This window comes from Phocoena phocoena, chromosome 10 (assembly GCF_963924675.1).
Source record: "Phocoena phocoena chromosome 10, mPhoPho1.1, whole genome shotgun sequence".
Lineage (NCBI taxonomy): Eukaryota > Metazoa > Chordata > Mammalia > Artiodactyla > Phocoenidae > Phocoena > Phocoena phocoena.
The window spans coordinates 65,607,918-65,627,729 of NC_089228.1; the positions used below are offsets into that span (position 1 = coordinate 65,607,918).

Here is a 19,812-nt window from a genome sequence, read left to right on the forward strand (position 1 = left end):
CAGCAAGATCCTTTCTGACCCACCTCCTAGAGTAATGGAAATAAAAACAAAAATAAACAAATGGGACCTAATGAAACTTCAAAGCTTTTGCACAGCAAAGGAAACCATAATCAAGACCAAAAGACAACCCTCAGAATGGGAGAAAACATTTGCAAATGAAGCAACTGACAAAGGATTAATCTCCAAAATTTACAAGCAGCTCATGCAGCTCAATAACAAAAAAACAAACAACCCCATCCAAAAATGGGCAGAAGACCTAAACAGACATTTCTCCAAAGAAGATATACAGAATGCCAACAAACACATGAAAGAATGCTCAACCTCATTAATCATTAGAGAAATGCAAATCAAAACTACAATGAGATATCATCTCACACCAGTCAGAATGGCCATCATCAAAAAATCTAGAAACAATAAATGCTGGAGAGGGTGTGGAGAAAAGGGGACACTCTTGCACTGCTGGTGGGAATGTGAATTGGTTCAGCCACTATGGAGAACAGTATGGAGGTTCCTTAAAAAACTACAAATAGAATTACCATATGACCCAGCAATCCCACTACTGGGCATATACCCTGAGAAAACCAAAATTCAAAAGGAGTCATGTACCAAAATGTTCATTGCAGCTCTATTTACAATAGCCCGGAGATGGAAAGAACCTAAGCGCCCATCATCGGACGAATGGATAAAGAAGATGTGGCACATATACACAATGGAATATTACTCAGCCTTAAAAAGAAATGAAATTGAGATATTTGTAATGAGATGGATAGACCTAGAGTCTGTCATACAGAGTGAAGTAAGTCAGAAAGACAAAGACAGATACCGTATGCTAACACATATATATGGAATTTGAGGGGAAAAAATGTCATGAAGAACCTAGGGATAAGACAGGAATGGAGGCGCAGACCTACTGGAGAGCGGACTTGGGGATATGGGGAGGGGGAAGGGTGAGTTTTGACAGGGCGAGAGAGAGTCATGGACATATACACACTAACAAACGTGGTGGGGTGGATAGCTGGGGGGGAAGCAGCCGCAAGGCACAGGGATATTAGCTCGGGGCTTTGGGACAGCCTGGAGGGGTGGGAGGGGGAGAGTGGGAGGGAGGGAGATGCAGGAGGGAAGACACATGGGAGCACATGTATATGTATAGCTGATTCACTTTGTTATAAATCAGAAACTAACACACCATTGTAAAGCAATTATACCCCAATAAAGATGTTAAAAAAAAAAAAAAAAAAAAAAAAAAAGAGAAAAGAATGAAAAGAACTGAGGACAGTCTCAGAGACCTCTGGGACAACGTTAAACGCACCATTATTCGAATTATAGGGGTCCCAGAATAAGAAGAGAAAAAGAAAGGGACTGAGAAAATACTTGAAGAGATTATACTTGAAAACTTCCCTAATATGGGAAATGAAGTAAGTCCAGCAAGCACAGAGTCCCATACGGGATAAATCCAAGGAGAAACACGCCAAGACACATATTAATCAAACTATCAAAAATTAAATACAAAGATAACATATTAAAAGCAGCAAGGGAAAAACAACAAATAACACACAAGGGAATCCCCATAAAGTTAACAGCTGATCTTTCAGCAGAAACTCTGCAAGCCAGAAGGGAGTGGCAGGACAGGACATATTTAAAGTGATGAAGGAGAAAAACCTACAACCAAGATTACTCTACCCAGCAAGGATCTCATTCAGATTTTATAGAGAAATTAAAACCTTTACAGACAAGCAAAACCTGAGAGAGTTCAGCACCACAAAACCAGCTTTACAACAAATGCTAAAGGAACTTCTCTAGGGAGGAAACACAAAAGAAGGAAAAGACCTACAATAACAAACACAAAACAATTAAGAAAATGGGAATAGGAACATACATATCGATAATTACCTTAAATGTAAATGGATTAAATGCTCCCATCAAAAGACATAGACTGGCTGAATGGATACAAAAACAAGACCCATATATATGCTGTCTACAAGAGACCCACTTCAGACCTAGGGACACATACAGACTGAAAGTGAGGGGATGGAAGAAGATATTCCATGCAAATGGAAATCAGAAGAAAGCTGGAGTAGCAATTCTCATATCAGACAAAATAGACTTTAAAATAAAGACTATTACAAGAGGGCTTCCCTGGTGGTGCAGTGGTTGAGAGTCCACCTGCCAATGCAGGAGACATGGGTTAGTGCCCTGGTCTGGGAAGATCCCACATGCCACAGAGCAGCTGGGCACGTGAGCCATGGCCGCTGAGCCTGCGTGTCCGGAGCCTGTGCTCTGCAACGGGAGAGGCCAAAAGTGAGAGGCCCGCGTACCGCCAAAAAAAAAAAAAAAGACTATTACAAAAGACAAAGAAGGACACCACATAATGATCAAGGGATCAATCCAAGAAGATATAACAATTGTAAATATTTATGCACACAACATAGGAGCACCTCAATACATAAGGCAAATACTAACAGTCATAAAAGGGGAAATCGACAGTAACACATTCATAGTAGGGGACTTTAACACCCCACTTTAACCAATGGACAGATCACCCAAAATGAAAATAAATAAGGAAACACAAGCTTTAAATGATACATTAAACAATATGGACTTAATTGATATTTATAGGACATTCCATCCAAAAACAACAGAATACACATTTTTCTCAAGTGCTCATGGAACATTCTCCAGGATAGATCATATGTTGAGTCACAAATCAAGCCTTGGTAAATTTAAGAAAATTGAAATTGTATCAACTATCTTTTACGACCACAACACTATGAGACTAGATATCAATTACAGGAAAAGATCTGTAAAAAATACAAACACATGGAGGCTAAACAATACACTACTTAATAACAAAGTGATCACTGAAGAAATCAAAGAGGAAATCAAAAAATACCTAGAAACAAATGACAATGGAGACACGACAACCCAAAACCTATGGGATGCAGCAAAGGCAGTTCTAAGAGGGAAGTTTATAGCAGTACAATCCTACATTAAGAAACAGGAAACATCTTGAATAAATAACTTAACCTTGCACCTAAAGAAATTAGAGAAAGAAGAACAAAAAACCCCCAAAGTTAGCAGAAGGAAAGAAATAATAAAGATCAGATCAGAAATAAAAGAAAAAGAAATGAAGGAAACAATAGCAAAGATCAGTAAAACTAAAAGCTGATTCTTTGAGAAGATAAACAAAATTGATTAACCATTAGCCAGACTCATCAAGAAAAAAAGGGAGAAGACTCAAATCAATAGAATTAGAAATGAAAAAAGAGAAGTTACAACTGCCACTGCAGAAATACAAGAGATCATGAGAGATTACTACAAGCAACTCTAGGCCAATAAAATGGACAACCGGGAAGAAATGGGCAAATTCTTAGAAATGCACAAACTGCCAAGACTGAATCAGGAAGAAATAGAAAATATGAAAAGACCAATCACAAGCACTGAAATTTAAACTGTGATTAAAAATCTTCCAACTGGGCTTCCCTGGTGGCACAGTGGTTAAGAATCCGCCTGCCAATCCAGGAGACACGGGTTCAAGCCCTGGTCTGGGAAGATCCCACATGCTGCGGAGCAGCTAGGCCCGTGCGCAACAGCTGCTGAGCCTGTGCTCTAGAGCCTGTGTGCCACAGCTACTGAAGCCCATGTGCCTAGAGCCCGTGCTCTGCAGCAAGAGAAGCCATCGCAATGAGAGGCCCGTGCACTGCAACGAAGAGTAGCCCCCGCTCACCGCAACTAGAGAAAGCCCGTGCACAGCAACAAAAGACCCAACACAGCCTAAATAAATAAATAAATAATAAAATAAATAATTAAAAAAAAAATCTTCCAACAAACAAAAGCCCAGGACCAGATGGCTTCACAGGCGAATTCTATCAAACATTTAGAGAAGAGCTAACACCTATCCTTCTCAAACTCTTCCAAAATATAGCAGAGAAAGGAACACTCCCAAACTCATTCTACGAGGCCACCATCACCCTGATACCAAAACCAGACAAAGATGTCAAAAAGAAAGAAAACTACAGGCCAATATCACTGATGAACACAGATGCAAAAATCCTCAACAAAATACTAGCAAACAGAATCCAACAGCACATTAAAAGGATCATACACCATGATCAAGTGCGGTTTATTTCAGGAATGCATGGATTCTTCAATATACGCAAATCAATCAACGTGATACACCATATTAACAAACTGAAAGACAAAAACCATATGATCATCTCAATAGATGCAGAGAAAGCTTTCGACAAAATTCAACACCCATTTATGATAAAAACCCTACAGACGGCTTCCCTGGTGGCGCAGTGGTTGAGAGTCCGCCTGCCAATGCAGGGGACATGGGTTCGTGCCCCAGTCCGGGAAGATCCCACATGCCGCAGAATGGCTGGGTCTGTGAGCCATGGCCACTGAGCCTGCGCGTCCAGAGCCTGTGCTCCGCAATGGGAGAGGCCACAACAGTGAGAGGCGCGCGTACCCGGGAAAAAAAAAAAAAAAAAAAAAACCCTACAGAAAGTAGGCATAGAGGGAACTTTCCTCAACATAATAAAGGCCATATATGACAAACCCACAGCCAACATCGTCCTCAATGGTGAAAAACTGAAACCATTTCCACTAAGATCAGGAACAAGACAAGGTGGCTCACTCTTATTCAACATAGTTTTGGAAGTTTTAGCCACAGCAATCAGAGAAGAAAAGGAAATAAAAGGAATCCAAATTGGAAAAGAAGAAGTTAAGCTGTCACTGTTTGCAGATGACATGATACTATACACAGAGAATCCTAAAGATGCTACCAGAAAACTACTAGAGCTAATCAATGAATTTGGTAAAGTAGCAGGATACAAAATTAATGCACAGAAATCTCTGGCATTCCTATACACTAATGATGAAAAATCTGAAAGTGAGATTAAGAAAACACTCCCATTTACCACTGCAACAAAAAGAATAAAATATCTAAGAATAAACCTACCTAAGGAGACAAAAAACCTGTATGCAGAAAATTATAAGACACTGATGAAAGAAATTAAAGGTGATACAAATAGATGGAGAGATATACCATGTTCTTGGATTGGAAGAATCAACATTGTGAAAATGACTATACTACCCAAAGCAATATACAGATTCAATGCAATCCCTACCACTGGCATTTTTCTCAGAAATAGAACAAAAAAATTCACAATTTGTATGGAAACACTGAAGACCCTGAACAGCCAAAGCAATCTTGAGAACGAAAAACAGAGCTGGAGGAATCAGGCCTCCTGACTTCAGACTACACTACAAACTACAGTAATTAAGACAGTATGGTACTGGCACAAAAACAGAAAGATAGATCAATGGAACAGGATAGAAAGCCCAGAGATAAACCCACGCACATATGGTCACCTTATCATTGATAAAGGAGGCAGAAATGTACAGTGGAGAAAGGACAGCCTCTTCAATAAGTGGTGCTGGGAAAACTGGACAGGTACATGTAAAAGTATGAGATTAGAACACTCCCTAACACCATACATGAAAATAAGCTCAAAATGGATTAAAGACCTAAATGTAAGGCCAGAAACTATCGAACTCTTAGAGGAAAACATAGGAAGCACACTCTATGACATAAATCACAGCAAGATCCTTTTTGACCCACCTCCTAGAGAAATGGAAATTTAAAAAAAAATAAACAAATGGGACCTAATGAAACTTCAAAGCTTTTGCACAGCAAAGGAAACCATAAACAAGACCAAAAGACAACCCTCAGAATGGGAGAAAATATTTGCATATGAAGCAACTGACAAAGGATTAATCTCCAAAATTTACAAGCAGCTCATGCAGCTCAATAACAAGAAAACAAACAACCCAATCCAAAAATGGGCAGAAGACCTAAATGGACATTTCTCCAAAGAAGATATACAGATTGCCAACAAACACATGAAAGAATGCTCAACATCATTAATCATTAGAGAAATGCAAATCAAAACTACAATGAGATATCATCTCACACCAGTCAGAATGGACATCAAAAAATCTAGAAACAATAAATGCTGGAGAGGGTGTGGAGAAAAGGGAACACTCTTGCACTGCTGGTGGGAATGTGAATTGGTACAGCCACTATGGAGATACAGTATGGAGTTTCCTTAAAAAACTACAAATAGAACTACCATATGACCCAGCAATCCCACTACTGGGCATATACCCTGAGAAAACCACAAATTCAAAGAGTCATGTACCAAAATGTTCATTGCAGCTCTATTTACAATAGCCAGGAGTTGGAAGCAACCTAAGTGTCCACCAACAGATGAATGGATAAAGAAGATGTGGCACATATATAAAATGGAACATTACTCAGCCATAAAAAAAACGAAACTGAATTATTTGTAGTGAGGTGGATGGACCTAGAGTCTGTCATACAGAGTGAAGTAAGTCAGAAAGAAAGAGACAAATACCGTATGCTAACACATATATATGGAATGTAAGGGGAAAAAATGTCATGAAGAACGTAGGCGTAAGACAGGAATAAAGACACAGACCTACTAGAGAATGGACCTGAGGATATGGGGAGGGGGAAGAGTAAGCTGTGACAAAGTGAGAGAGTGGCATGGACATATATACACTACCAAACGTAAAATAGATAGCTAGTGGGAAGCAGCTGCATAGCACAGGGAGATCAGCTCAGTGCTTTGTGACCACCTAGAGGGGTGGGATAGGGAGTGTGGGAGGGAGGGAGACGCAAGAGGGAAGAGATATGGGAACATATGTATATGTATAACTGATTCACTTTGTTATAAAGCAAAAACTAACACACCACTGTAAAGCAATTATACTCCAGTCAACATGTTAAAAAAAAAAATCAAAGAAGTGCAGGAAGTTTTATGTGTTTATGTTTCACTATGATAGGGATATACTCTCTACGTAACGAAATACTTTTTTAACTAGATTCTACCTAAGCTATAGCCCTTACCAATGCATACACACACAAAAGTTAAGAATTATATATATATTTTTTTCTTGGATGTGGGCAAATCTCACTTTAATTCCAAATGGCTTCATTTACAGCACATTCAATAATGAACAAGCAGGAGAGGTGTGACTTTTGAACATATGAATATATAAAAGTCCCTTGAAATTCAGGTAGTCAAGATAAGGGCATTTCACAAGGAAAGCACCCCCGCCACCTCCCATTTTTCTGAAGACTGTTTTACACTCATTTTAAAAGATGATGAGACATACTCAGAAGTTCAAAGTAGTAGGATGTGCCTTGCAGGGAGAGAAGAAAACCTTTTTTCAGATTGTTGGGTAAATACATATCAGCAATTCCACTAGACAAAGGCTGATGGATGTCCTCCCTGAGTCAGGCTAGGGCAGAACTCTTAGTGAAAGGGGGCTCTGAGCAGGGATGGGAAACTGGGAGAAAGGGAGAACCAGATACCACACAGTACCAACCAGTTCCCCTCTAACACGCCATGCCGTGACCCCAGACATGGGTGTACAAGAGCAGCCACCGGGGTGGCGACTGACTGTCCTCACTGCCAGGAATCGACAAAGGGCTTCAATTTGGCCCATGGACAAAATCCTTGACCAGCAAACTCAAATTGTCACTGAATTTAAATCATAAAGGATCTAAGGAAATACTTGTTTTATGTATATGTATATATGGACTACTTACACGATTAACATTCCTCTTCTCCTAAGGTTTGTTCTATAAACTGGAATGGCCTAAGCATCATATAATTTTGATTTTATTTTACGTGTTCAAAAGAGAAAGGAGGGAACGGAGAGAAAAGTGTCATAAATTCTTCAACTCTGGGGCTCAGCACGTACAACAGCCTCCTCAGACAAAAGGTTCATCCGGATTGTTGGGTAGTTTCAATGCTGAGACTAGGGGAGCCCACCGCAACCCCCACAGAAAGAATTCTACAGTTACTCTATCACGGTGCTCTAGCTAAAGAATAGGTTTCAAACTACAGAGAGTTTCAACTTAACATCTAAAATTTTAAACTATAGCATTTCAGCAAAAAATAAGCTCAGAAGCTCATCTCAGAAGTAAAATTAAAGACCTATTGCCCTGATGTATGAAAGTCAAGCTGTCACTCTCAGCTACACCCTACTTCCAGGCTTAGGCAGACACATAAGGTGGTGGCGGCTCCTTGGCGGTGCCATTCACAGTGGCATCGTCGTACAGGGGTGCATAGCACCGTAGTGTCATTGCTGGTAACAGAGGCCAGGACATCGGAGGAGTTCCTGCCACTGATGAATCGGTAGCAGTTCCAAACACAGCTAATCAAGTACCCCTTAAAAGTAAAGATAATGCTGATAAACAGAATAATAATAAAGACCAAACAAGGTAGGAGTCACTGACACGCTATCATCTTCGTAAAGAAAATCAGGAGGCAGCTGTCGTATGTATTCCTGGATTGAGTCTGGATAAACAAGCACAATGACTGCAACCAAGGTGTTCAGGGAAAAATCAAAGACCTGGTAACAGGAGAATGGGATGATCCAGGCCACGTGTTGCCTGTATCCTCCATAAGTAGCCACCGCACAGATCAGGATCATGAGAAGAGAAATTGCAATAGCAGTGCACATGCTGGCAACATCCATGAACTCAAAGTCACCTCCGAGTTCAAAACTTGAAAAGTGATACTGATCTGGATCAGCCAGGGCGCTCAACAGAAGCAGCAGTACCACGGCATTGATGATCAGGTACCAGACGCCAAGCAGGATGGAGCCGGTGCAGACATGGCAGCACAGGCAGCAGCGGTGGGAGTAGAACCGCGTCCAGGGGGCCACCATCTTCATCACTCAGGCCGCTGGCACAGCAGTGCGAGCACGCACCCAAGTTTGCGGGAGCTTCAGCCGCATTGGACCGAGCCCGCCGCGCGCCTGCTGCCGGCTCCTCAGCCACTCCTGCTTGCGCTCCCAGCCCCGCTCGCTGCCCGCCAGCCCTTGCCCCGCGACTCCCCCGAGAGATCTGAGCAGTTGCCTCCAAGAATTATATTTTTTTAAAAAGCAATTATGCTTACGTATTTATTTTTTAAATGGTCAGTGGTTTTACAACTATTTATTTTCTGTTTAACAATAAGTACATGGATATTAATAAATAATTAAATTTGGTTAAAAATTTTTAAGGAACTGTCAATCCTTAAATTCAGAATCCTTGGAACCTAACATTCCAGATCAAAGACATTTCCGTTATCAAAACGGCTCTGGCTACCATAAGAAAAAACATGCTGCTTTGAAATTATATTTTTGCACTTCCACTAAACCCTTAGATATATATTTGGTCTACTGAGAAATAATACAATTAATTATAAAGGAAACAGTGTTAGCACGAACAGTTCACATTAAAACTACTCACATCACAATTTTCAAGTAGTTAAAATATTTGACGCTTCGTACCTAGACATGCAAATATTTTATTTACTACACTTTAAAGATCTATCACTGTTTCACCTGATCTCTTGATTTCGATGCTTCATAGAGGTTCAGGACCCACATGACTGCATTTTAGAGATTAATCTGAACAGTAGAGCCACTTCACACTGCCTGTGTCTCCTGAGGAACTACCTGGACACGACCACCAAACAAATGACCACTTGGTGTCAGTACAACCAACTGGATTGTACAAACCTGCAGGCTTCCTTCTCTGAAGCCAAAATAGCCCATCGCCTTTTAAACTTAATGTAGACCTTATAAGGTAAAGATATTTCAGGATTTCTGATCTCATTTACATATTGAAATGTCCCTTCTAAAAACACTTCCCATACAAATCACAATCAGCTTAGGATAGCATTTTTTTAATCAAAAAAGAAATCTCTTATTTTCAAGGGGTACTCCTATTTCTGATACTGGAGGGATCTAGAGATCAAAACTGAAACAGAGTATTTTTTTTTTTTAAAGAGATAAAGAATTTTTTTTAATTTCCTTTTTACACAGCAGGTTCTTATTAGTCATCCATTTTATACATATCTATGTATACATATCAATCCCAATCTCCAAATTCATCCCACCACTCCCCCACCACCACGTTTCCCCCTTGGTGTCCATATGTTTGTTCTCTACATCTGTGTCTCAATTTCTGCCCAGCAAACCAGTTCATCTGTACCATTTTTCTAGGTTCCACATAAATGCGTTAATATACGATATTGGTTTTCCTCTTTCTGACTTCACTCTGTATGACAGTCTCTAGATTCATCCACGTCTCTACAAATGACCCAAGTTCGTTCCCTTTTATGGCTGAGTAATATTCCATTGTATGTATGTACCATATCTTCTTTAACCATTTGTCTGTTGAGGGGCATTTAGGTTGCTTTCATGACCTGGCTATTGTAAACAGTGCTGCAATGAACACTGGGGTGTATGTGTCTTTTTGAATTACGGTTTTCTCTAGGTATATGCCCAGTAGTGGGATTGATGAGTCATATGGTAATTCTATTTTTAGTTTCTTAAGGAACCTCCATACTGTTCTCCATAGTGGCTATATCAATTTACATTCCCACCAACAGTGCAAGAGGGTTCCCTTTTCTCCACACCCTCTCCAACATTTGTTGTTTGTAGATTTTCTGATGATGCCCATTCTAACTGGTGTGAGGTGATACTTCATTGTAGTTTTGATTTGCATTTCTCTAATAATTAGTGATGTTGAGCAGCTTTTCATGTGCTTCTTGGCCATCTCTATGTCTTCTTGGAGAAATGTCTATTTTGATCTTCTGCCCATTTTTGGATTAGCTGGTTTGTTTAATATTGAGCTGCACGAGCTGTTTATATATTTTGGAGATTAATCCTTTGTCCATTGATTCGCTTGCAAATATTTTCTCCCATTCTCAGGGTTGTCTTTTCATCTTGTTTGTAGCTTCTTTTGCTTTGCAAAAGCTTTTAAGTTTCATTAGGTCCCATTTGTTTTTATTTCCATTAATCTAGGAGGTGGATCAAAAGAGATCTTGCTGTCATTTATGTCAGAGAGTGTTCTTCCTATGTTTTCCTCTAAGAGTTTTAAAGTGTCTGGTCTTACATTTAGGTCTCTAATCCATTTTGAGTTTACTTTTGTGTATGGTGTTAAGGAGTGTTCTAACTTCATCTTACATGTAGCTGTCCAGTTTCCCCAGCACCGCTTACTGAAGAGACTGTCTTTACTCCATTGTATATCCTTGCCTCCTCTGTCATAGATTAGTTGACCATAGGTGTGTGGGTTTATCTCTGGGCTTTCTATCCTGTTCCACTGATGTATTTTTCTGTGCCAGTACCATCTTGTCTTGATTACTGTAGCTCTGTAGTACAGTCTGAAGTCAGGGAGTCTAATTCCTCCAGCTCCGTTTTTTTTCCCTCAAGACTGTTTTGGCTACTCTGGGTCTTTTGTGTCTCCATACAAATTTTAAGATTTTTTGTTCTAGTTCTGTAAAAGATGCCATTGGTAATTTGACAGGGATTGCACTGAATCTGTAGATAGCTTTGGGTAATAGAGTCATTTTCACAATACTGATCCGTCCAATCCAAGAACATGGTATATCTCTCCATCTGTTGGTATCATCTTTAATTTCTTTCATCAGGGTCTTATAGTTTGCTGCATACAGGTCTTTTGTCTCCTTAAGTAGATTTATTCCTAGGTATTTTATTCTTTTTGTTGTAATGGTAAATGGGAGTGTTCCCTTAACTTCTCTTTCATATTTTTCATCATTAGTGTACAAGAATGCAAGAGATTTCTGTGAATTAATTTTGTATCCTGCAACTATATCAAATTCATTGATTAGCTCTGTTTTCTGGTGGCATCTTTAGGATTCTCTATGTATAGTATCATGTCATCTACAAAGAGTGACAGTTTTACCTCTTCTTTTCCAATTTGTATTTCTTTTTCTTCTCTGATTGACGAGGCTAGGACTTCCAAAAGTATGTTGAATAATAGTGGTAAGAGTGGACATCCTTGTCTTGTTCCTGATCGTAGAGGAAATACTTTCAGTTTTTCACCATTGAGAATGATGTTTGCTGTGGGTTTGTCATACATGGCCTTTATTATGTTGAGGTAGGTTCCCTCTATGCCCACTTTCTGGAGAGTTTTTATCATAAATGGGTGTTGAAGTTTGTCAAAACTTTTTCTGCATCTACTGAGATTACCATATGGTTATTCTTCTTCAATTTGTTAATATGGTGTATCACATTGATTGATTTGCGTATATTGAAGTACATTGATTGATTTGCGTATATTGCGTATATTGCATCCCTGGGATAAATCCCACTTGATCATGGTGTATGATCAAGTGGGATCATGGTGTATGATCCTTTTAATGTGTTGCTGGATTCTATCTGCTAGTATTCTGTTGAGGATTTTTTTTTTTTTTTTTTTTTTTTTGCGGTACGCGGGCCTCTCACTGTTGTGGCCTCTCCCTTTGCGAAGCACAGGCTCCGGACGCGCAGGCTGCGCGGCCATGGCTCACAGGCCCAGCCGCTCCACAGCATGTGGGATCTTCCCGGACCGGGGCACAAACCCGTATCCCCTGCATCGGCAGGCAGACTCTCAACCACTGCGCCACCAGGGAAGCCCTTGTTGAGGATTTTTGCATCTATATTCATCAGTGATATTGGTCTATAATTTTCTTTTTTTGTAGTATGTTTGTCTGGTTTTGGTATCAGGGTGATGGTGGCCTCACAGAATGAGTTTGGGAGTGTTCCTACCTCTGCAATGCTCTGGAAGCGTTTGAGAAGGATGGGTGTTAGCTCTTCTCTAAATGTTTGATAGAATTCACCTCTGAAGCCATCTGGTCCTGGAGTTTTGTTTGTTGGAAATTTTTTTTTTTTTGGGGCAGTACATGGGCCTCACTGCTGCGGTCTCTCCCGCTGCGGAGCACAGGCTCTGGTCACGCAGGCTCAGTGGCCATGGCTCACGGGCCCAGCCGCTCCGCAGCATGTGGGATCCTCCTGGACCAGGGCATGAACCCATGTCCCCTGCATCAGCAGGCAGACTCTCAACCACTGCACCAACAGGAAAGCCCTGTTGGAAGATTTTTAATCACAGTTTCAATTTCATTACTTGTGACTGGTCTGTTCATATTTTCTATTTCTTCTTGGTTCAGTCTTGGAAGGTTATATCTTTCTAAGAATCTGTCCATTTCTTCCAGGTTGTCCATTTTATTGCCATAGAGTTGTTGTAGTTGTCTCTTAGGATGCTTTGTATTTCTGTGGTGTCTGTTGTAACTTCTCCTTTTTCATTTCTAATTTTATTGATTTGAGTCCTCTCCCTCTTTTTCCTGATGAGTCTGGCTAATGGTTTATCCATTTTGTTTATCTTCTCAAAGAACTAGCTTTTACTTTTATTGATCTTTGCTACTGTTTTGTTTCTATTTCAGTTATTTCTGCTCTGATCTTTATGATTTCTTTCCTTCTGCTAACTTTGTGCTTTGTTTGTTCTTCTTTCTCTAGTTCCTTTAGATGTAAGGTTAGATTGTTTATTTGAGATTTTTCTTGTTTCTTCAGGTAGGCTTGTATTGCTATAAACTTCCCTCTTAGAACTGCTTTTGCTGCATCCCATAGGTTTTGGACTGTCGTGTTTTCATTGTCGTTTATCTCTAGGTATTTTTTGATTTCCTATTTGATTTCTTCAGTGGTCTCTTGGTTATTTAGTAACATACTGTTTAGCCTCCATGTGTCTGTGTTTTTTAGGGTTTTTTTCCCTGTAATTGATTTGTAATCTCACAGCATTGTGGTCAGAAAAGACATTTTATATGATTTCAATTTTCTTAAATTTACTGAGGCTTGATTTGTGACCCAAGATGTGATCTATCCTGGAGAATGTTCTGTGCACACTTGAGAAGAAAGTGTAATCTGCTGTTTTTGGATGGAATGTCCTAGAAATATCAATTAAATCTATCTGGTCTACTGGGGCATTTAAAGCCTGTGTTTCCTTATTAATTTTCTGTTTGGATGATCTGTGCATTGGTGTAAGTGAGGTGGTAAAGTCTCCCATTATTATTGTGTTACTGTCCATTTCTTCTTTTATAGCTGTTAGCAGTTGCCTTATGTACTGAGGTGCTCCTATGTTGGGTGCATATATATTTATAATTGTTATATCTTCTTCTTGGATTGATCCCTTGATCATTATGTAGTGTCCTTCCTTGTCTCTTGTAACATTCTTTACTTTGTCTATTTTATCAGATATGAGTATTGCTACTCCTGCTTTCTTTTGATTTCCATTTGCATGGAACATCTTCTTCCATCCCCTCACTTTCAGTCTGTATGTGTCCCTAGGTCTGAAGTGGGTCTCCTGTAGACAGCATATATATGCGTCCATTCAGCGAGCCTGTGTCTTTTGGTTGAAGCATTTAATCCATTCACGTTTAAGGTAATTATCGATATGTATGTTCCTATGACCATTTTCTTAATTGTTTTGGGTTTGTTTTTGTAGGTCCTTTTCTTCTCTTGTGTTTCCCACTTAGAGAAGTTCCTTTAGCATTTGCTGTAGAGCTGGTTTGGTGGTGGTGAATTCTCTTAGCTTTTGCTTGTCTGTAAAGCTTCTGACTTCTCATCAAATCTGAATGAGATCCTTGTTGGGAAGGGTAATCTTGGTTGTAGGTTCATCACTTTAAATATGTCATGCCACTCCCTTCTGGCTTGTAGAGTTTCTGCTGAGAAATCAGCTGTTTACCTCATGGGAGTTCTCTTGTATGTTATTTGTCATTCTTCCCTTACTGCTTTCAATCATTTTTCTTTGTCTTTAATTTTTGCCAATTTGATTACTATGTGTCTCAGCGTGTTTCCCCTTGGGTTTATCCTGTATGGGACTTTCTGTGCTTCCTGGACTTGGGTGGCTATTTCCTTTCCCATGTTAGGGAATTCTTTTTTTTTTTTTTTTAAACATCTTTATTGCTTTACAATGGTGTGTTAGTTTCTGCTTTATAACAAAGTGAATCAGCTATACATATACATATGTTCCCATATGTCTTCCCTCTTGCGTCTCCCTCCCTCCCACTCTCCCCATCCCACCCCTCCAGGCTGTCACAAAGCCCCAAGCTAATATCCCTGTGCCTTGCGGCTGCTTCCCCCTAGCTATCTACCTTACTATGTTTGTTAGTGGGTATATGTCCATGACTCTCTCTCGCCCTGTCAAAACTCACCCTTCCCCCTCCCCATATCCTCAAGTCCATTCTCCAGTAGGTCTGCGTCTTTATTCCTGTCGTACCCCTAGGTTCTTCATGACATTTTTTTTAGGGAAGTTTTTGACTATAATCTCTTCAAATATTTTCTCAGGTCTTTCTCTCTTCTCCTTCTGGGACCCCTATAATGCGAATGTTGTTGTGTTTAATGTTGTCCCAGAGGTCTCTTAGGCTGTCTTCATTTCTTTTCATTCTTTTTTCTTTATTCTGTCCTGCATCAGTGAATTCCACCATTCTGTCTTCCAGGTCATTTACCTGTTCTTCTGCCTCAGTTATTCTGCTATTGATTCCTTCTAGTGTAGTTTTCATTTCAGTTATTGTATTGTTCATTTCTGTTTATTTGTTCTTTAACTCTTCTAGGTCTTTGCTAAACATTTCTTGCATCTTCTCGATCTTTGCCTCCATTCTTTTTCTGAGGTCCTGGATCATCTTCACTATCATTATTCTGAATTCTTTTTTCGGAAGGTTGCCTATCTCTACTTCATTTAGTTTTTTTTCTGGGGTTTTATCTTGTTCCTTCATCTGGTACATAGCCCTGTGCCTTTTCATCTTGTCTATTTTTCTGTGAATGTGGTTTTTGTTCCACAGGCTGTTGCTAAATGATACACAAGTCTAGGGGGCTAGAATGGCACCATGTTGGCTGACTGCTCCAGGAGCTCTAATCTGGCTTGCGGCTGCTGCTGCTGGTGGTTTTCCTTCCTTCCTTCCTCCCTCCCTTCCTTTTGCAGAGAGTATCTTATTGAGGATCTTCTAGAACCAAATGAAGCAGGTTTTTTGAGTGTAACATAAAAGAGAGACATTCTAAAGGTGGGATCAATAGGCAAAAGGGCAAGAGAGCTGGTAGAGATGCCAAGTAGAACAGCATCTAAATAGAAGACACCTGTGTAGAGTCTAGAGGACATCTATGAAACCAGAGCTTCTTTTACAACATCATCAGTTAAAACATTGGAGAAGAATGAGGAGGAGCAGCCCCACACTATCTGGTTAAGGTGGACATTCCATAAACTGGAGAAGCTGAAAGAGGAACTTACGAAGGTTTAAAGAAATAAACTGTGTGGTTTACATAGAGCAACCATTAAGTTTCCTAACCTGTGGGACTATATTATATAGTATGATTTGGGAGCTTAATAAGGGAAGTTCCATTTCTAACCTCTGAGAAAACTAAATGAATATAAGTATTTAATCTACATGTGAATTGTCCCTAAGGAACCACGTGAAGCCATTTAACAAGAAGAGCTATTTCAAGTGGAAGAAACCCTCATCAGCATGTGATAACCAGAGTATCACGTGACCTCAGTGCCTACTTCACAACTAGAACCCCTCTGCTTTAGAAGGAACCATCAAGTGCAGGGGTACTGCTCTCCTGTGGAACTTTGGGTTTTTTTCTTTTGGGTGGTTTTTTTTTTGGCTGTATCGTGCGGCATGTGGGACCTTAGTTCCCCAACCAGGGACTGAACCAGCACCCCTTGCATTTGGGAGCATGGAGTCTCAACCACTAGACGGCTAGGGAAGTCCGTCTCCTGTGGAACTTTGAAAGACGGTACTCTACTAGGAAAAGGGGAGGCATGTTTGTACCAAGGCTAAAATGGTGACAAGCACCCACGCTGCTTACTCCTTTCCAAGAGTCAAGTGTCCTACAGGAACTGTATATCTCCTGGAAAGCAGGAACTCCTTGGGGAACACCGGTATTTACTCAACCATCTAAGAGTCACCTTGCCAATCTCAGCCTGACCCTCATTCCCACTCACTCCGGAAATGGAGAGGACTTGTAGACCATATACCCCAGTCTCCCTAAACTCTGCCAAGTACCAACAACCTGGAGCCAAAGTTTCCCTGTAAACCCAATATAGTAGTCTCCAATGGCAAAGATCATAAAACTACTTTTGTTAATTTATAACTATAATTTATAGCTAATTTATAATTTATAACTTCCACTGAAACTTAGACAAGTCATTAATTATCTCTGGTCTTCAGTTTCCCCACCCATAAAGTGCAGCTAATATTTCCCATATAATTTATATGAAAAAGCCCAGTACAATGCCTGACATAAAGTAGGCATTAGATAACAGGTTGTTTTTATCTAAGAAGCAAAAGTCTGTAGAAAGAAGATAAAATAAAATGTTTGAGCTTGAAAATAACTCTGCCAAGAATAAAATACTTAGTGGTACTCAACCAAGGGAGTTAGAAATGTGTGTGGTGGGCGAGGAGGGGTGGCTCTAAAGATGAACATGGTATTTAGTGAGAGGGCCAAGGGTCTTATAAATATGCCCCACATAAAGAAGAACTGTCCACACAATATGCCAATAGCACACTCCTGTTGAGAGACTGAAAGAGTACAACCAATCTAAAATGAGGGAAGAAGACTTTGTAAATTATTAAATATGGCAAGAATTCCTTTTAGGAAGAGAAATGAGTTCAAACAACATAAGTATTATTATAAAAATAAGGAGAATGGATTCTTTCTAGAAAAAGCCATTAAAGACTCAAGAAGAGACCACCCAACCAAAACCAAAACCACACAAACAAAACAAGCTTTGTTGTTAAAACAGAAAGATGAGGGACTTCCCTGGCAGTCCAGTGGTTAAGATGTCGCCTTCCAATGCAGGGGATGCAGGTTCAATCCCTGATCAGCGAGCTAAGATTCCACGTGCCTCTTGGCCAAAAAACCAAGACATAAAACAGAAGCAATATTGTAACAAATTCAATAAAGACTTAAAAAAAAAAAAAAAAGGTCCACATCAAAAAAAAACCTTAAAAAAATAAAAAGCAGAAAGATAAGGCATAGAGAAGTTACCTAACTTGCCCAAGTTTGTGCCCAGGCAATGTAGTCCGACATTCCAAACGCCTACCACTACACTATACTCAATGCACTAGCAAGCTAAGAGTGAGCAGAAAAACTGAAAGAGCCATTCATGCCAAGGTTAACATAGCAGCTTATTTTTTTCACATGTTCACAGCTGTAGTTTTATGTATATTGTGTATATTTCACTTTCTGCCAGTCATTTAACAGTTCTGCTATCATGACATGTTTTATAATCAACATTAAACTGAATTCAATGGAATACAGTAGCTTGTAAATGGAATTAAATTCTTTATTAGAGTAGATGGGGTTTGCAAACTATACTCCACACAGCCCTGGAGGTCACCTCAGACAGAAGGCAGGGAAACACGGGCCAAGGAGGCTCCCACTTCAACAAAGCCAGTTTCAGTTTTATCTTTTCTGTTTTTTGGAGGAGGCATTCACATATACTTTTATCAAGAAAAGGTTCCACTGATTAAGAAAAATGCTTGAAAACCATGGAATCAGATGAACTATTAAGATCCCTTGTAGGTATTAGATTTCAAAGTCCTGAAAAACAACTCACAGATTATATGACCAAGAAAGGCTTCGAAGTTTTTACTGCCTTCAGAGCTAGTATATTTATACTCTACCTACTTATAGAATTTGAGAGGGATGTTAAAAGTATAAATTTTAATGTCACATATAGTGATAATTATTTTTAATTTAACAATAAAGCACACGCACAAAATAAGACTAGAGCTCTCAAGCATGGGAAAACACTATGAAACAGTATCTTTGCATCAAAGAAAATTTTTTTTAAAGTCATGTATGTTGTCTTCCTCCTCCTTTAAAAACACTGACATGCATTTTAAAATTTGAGTAGCCACTCTCCACTCTGCACTTGGCTCAGCTTTTTCAAGAGTTACAAAGATAAATGAGACATGTATCACCTTACGTTTTAAAATCGATATTAGACATTCATCAAATTAACTGGGCAGAAAGAGGTGAAGTGCCAAAGAGAGGCAAAGGAGAGGGAAAGAGATTATGAAATGGAGCTCAGCAATGGGAGAAACCATTTGCAAGTAAGAAGATTCTCAGGAAAGGTGGCCTGAGAAGAGGGGAGAAATAATCTCTCTGCATTCTGATAGATGATTGTTACATGATGTTGATTCTGTATTCAACAGATAGTTCACTATCTAGTAGGAGAAAAGGATAAGTAAACAAACACCTAAAACACAATGTGTTAACTAAAATAACAAGCGTGTGCATAATATAAGTGAAAAGGGAAGTAGGTATTTCCTTCCGGTAGAGGAGTAAGAAGTGGGGAGGAGGGAAGGAGGAAAGGTGAGTTCACCAGGGTGCTGAGGATGAGCAGGGGTTTGTTGTAAAGAAAAAGGTATTTCAGGCAAAAGGAACAACATGAGCAAGGGCATGAAGAAGTGAAATCATGTGGTGTCTTTGGGGACTGGCTGTGGAGAGTAAAGAGGTGACTAAGGATGAAAGTGAAAATGAGACCAGACCAGATCATGACGCGGGCCTCTCACTGTTGTGGCCTCTCCCGCTGCGGAGCACAGGCTCAGCAGCCATGGCTCACGGGCCTAGCCGCTCCGTGGCATGTGGGATCTTCCCGGACCGGGGCACGAACCCGTGTCCCCTGCATCGGCAGGCGGACTCTCAATCACTGCACCAACAGGGAAGCCCCATGAGGAGCTTTAAGCCCTGTGCCAAGGAGTTTGGCTCCATTACAGGAGGCACAAAGGTTTTCGGCAAAGAATGATGTTACAAAGGATGACACTAACATTATAATTTTTTCAGTCAGAGAAATACTTCAAGTTTCCACTGGCTGCAAAAACATATATGAGAAAATTAATTCCGGGACTCCTTTAAATAACTCCAAAGGTCCCACTGGCCATGAGT

At 40.0% G+C, this 19,812-nt stretch overlaps 1 protein-coding gene and 1 pseudogene across 1 annotated transcript in view; both read right to left on the reverse strand.

The window, feature by feature from the left end:
* ILRUN (inflammation and lipid regulator with UBA-like and NBR1-like domains) overlaps positions 1 to 19,812 on the reverse strand; it is a 119,145-nt gene that overhangs the window by 51,305 nt on the left and 48,028 nt on the right. The window lies entirely within an intron of this gene.
* LOC136129827 (lysosomal-associated transmembrane protein 4B-like) lies at positions 8,090 to 8,772 on the reverse strand (annotated as a pseudogene).